This window comes from Sinocyclocheilus rhinocerous, unplaced genomic scaffold, assembly GCF_001515625.1.
Source record: "Sinocyclocheilus rhinocerous isolate Xijiao unplaced genomic scaffold, SAMN03320098_v1.1 scaffold241, whole genome shotgun sequence".
Taxonomy (NCBI): domain Eukaryota; kingdom Metazoa; phylum Chordata; class Actinopteri; order Cypriniformes; family Cyprinidae; genus Sinocyclocheilus; species Sinocyclocheilus rhinocerous.
Window position 1 is genome coordinate 2884248 of NW_015659312.1, and position 2877 is coordinate 2887124.

At 39.0% G+C, this 2877-nt stretch overlaps 1 pseudogene; it reads left to right on the forward strand.

Moving 5' to 3' along the window:
- The window catches only part of LOC107723455 (DNA repair and recombination protein RAD54B-like), a 20871-nt pseudogene that overhangs the window by 9987 nt on the left and 8007 nt on the right, over nt 1–2877 (forward strand).

The following is a 2877-nucleotide window of genomic DNA, read 5'->3' on the forward strand; positions in this document are numbered from 1 at the left end:
CGGCCAGTCGATGAATTACAGTTTAAGTCACTTCCTTGTTGGCTTCACCAGAGAGAGCGGGAGGTTGCCGCTTGGTTTAACCACAGCTGTCGTCGGTTTTTTTGTCTGGCAGTGGCAGCAGATATGTGATCAAATTCCTAATTTGAGGCTGTATTACGTAGATTCTGGCACCCAACATCACAACAAGATGATATTTTAAGCTCCTTATGTAGCCGAATCTGCACTCAGTGCGCTGGTTTGAATGGGCCGCCTCCAGTTTCCCCTTTGTTTCGCTGCCTCCAGCTAGCGCTGTGACGTCGGCTGATCCTAGTTACCTGTGGTTGGCCTGGCCGTGCATCAATCAGAAAACAACAGGCCAATCAGAAGAGAGGCTCATGAATATTAATTAGACAGGCCAAAATCTACCTGTTCTCAGTAGAGCTCCTGAAAAAAGGAGCTGTAAAAATATATTGAGATGGTTTTTGGTACTTATACTGCAAATATATATTCTTAAGGACATCAAAACCTAAAATAAAACTCTAGAAAGGTGTCAAATATGGGACCTTTAAGTTGGCTTGAAAAAGCCAACTTACTGAAATCCTATTTAAACTTTTTTAAGTGTATCTCCTCCTAGACCTTTAAAGCTACAACCACCAAACTCAGCCCAGACCTTCAGACTGGTCTGACTCGGGTTGCTATATCTTTTCTAACTGATCCGGCTTACGGTTTTCGTAAACCAGACTATCAAAACCACCTAAAATCCCATAGACTTTTATTGAGGGGGTCAAAACTTTTGTACGATTAATCTTATGGTGCATTTAAGCTGTCTATTGCTATAGCTAAGCTTAACAACTCCCTACTGAAAAAAAACTTCTAAAACCAGCCTAAGCTGATTGGCTGCTTTGGCTGGTCTCTCAAGCTGGTTTTAAAGTGGTTTTGGCCACTTATTTAGCAGGTCAGGCTGGTCTTAGCTGGTTTTCAGCTGTTTTTTAGCTGTTTTTTACTGAATCAACTGGTTTTAGCTGGATTATCATAGAAACATGCTAACAACATGCTAGTAACTTGCTAATCATGCTAGAAACATGCTAACAAAATGTTAGTAACTCGCTAATCATGTTAACAACATGCTAGTAACATGCTAGTAACTTGCTAATCATGTTAACAAAATGCTAGTAACTTGCTAATAATAGTGCTAGAAACATAACAACATGCTAGCAACTTGTTAGCAAATTGCTAAACATGATAGAAACATGCTAGCATAATGCTAGCAACATGTTAGTAATTTGCTAATCATGCTAACAAAATGCTAGTAACCTGCTAATCATGTTAAAAACATGCTAGTAACATGATAATCATGCTAGAATCATGCTAGCAACATGTTAGTAACTTGCTAATAATGTCAACAAATTGCTATCAACATACTAGTAACATGCTAATCATGCTAAAAACATGTTAGCAACATGCTAGTCATGCTAGAAACAGCCTAGCAACCACCCCCAGGTACCCTAGCAATATGTTTTTCTGATAGACTGTATTGCCTTGAAACTTTAATCTTTAAAACTATTTTAACTTTCAAACTACTTCAAACTGAAAACTTTTAAGACTGCAAGCAAACTTTTTCAAACTTTCTAGCTAGGCTTTTTCAAGCCAACTTAAAGTTTGTCTACAAACTTTTCAATCTAGTTATTACATTTTAATCCAAGCTATCCATATCCATAATGCTTGCTTTCTATTTGTCCCAAGGTGCCCTTGTGATGCCGCGTCCAACAACCGATCACCAGTGGCTGTATAATAAATCTGGTTCTCCACTGGTGGATGTGGTCATTGACCCCCACTTGACCAATCATCTTCGACCACATCAGAGAGAGGGCGTGGTCTTCCTTTACGAATGCTTAATGGGAATGAGGTAAATAAGAGTTCATCTGTTAATCTAATGTTCTTACATATGCACTTCTTTGTTTATGCATGTTTTTGCCCATGTATGTTTGTGTACTGCAGACTGCCTGGCCGCTGTGGGGCTATTCTGGCAGATGAGATGGGACTGGGAAAGACGCTACAGTGTGTTTGTGTTCTTTGGACACTACTGAGGCAAGGCCCCTATGGTGGACGGCCTTTACTGAAGAGGGCACTTGTGGTTTGCCCAGGAAGTTTGGTCAAGAATTGGGCTGCTGAGTTCAACAAGTGGCTGGGCAGGGAGAAGGGTCAGTGTTTACACCGTGGACCAGGTGTGTTTGTGTGGCTGTTTGTGTCAGATAATAGATGGATTGGTTACTAAGAGAAAGTTAAATGTCTGTGTTGTCTCTGTAGGATCACCGTGTGGAGGACTTTGTGTCTTCTCCTCTTTGCTCTGTCATGGTGATCAGTTACGAGATGCTCTGTTGACCAACTGAAAGAACTGGATTTTGGAGTGCTTATCTGTGATGAGGGTCATCGCCTTAAAAACAGCAACATCAAAACGACCAGTGCAGTCACAGCCCTCTCATGTGAACGCCGTCTTATATTAACAGGTTTCCTATTTCAAGTAAACAAACACACTTTTGTAAATAAGTGTAGTAGTATAACATTATGTAATTGTAAGAAAAAAATCTGTAATTATTAATTTAACAGGTACTCCAGTGCAGAATGACCTGCAGGAATTTTATTCCACCGTTGAGTTTGTAAATCCAGGAATTCTGGGAACATCTTAAGCCTACAGGAAGATTTATGAAGAGCCCATTCTCAGATCGCGCCAACCCACCTGCACTGAGGTAAGAAGACATAATTAAACATCTACATTTTCAGAATAATAAAATTTTTATTTGAAAAAAAGTTTTATATACATTTTATTTTAAATCATTATTATATTATTTAAAATATATATTTATATGTGTGTACGTGTGTGTATATATATGTATATAT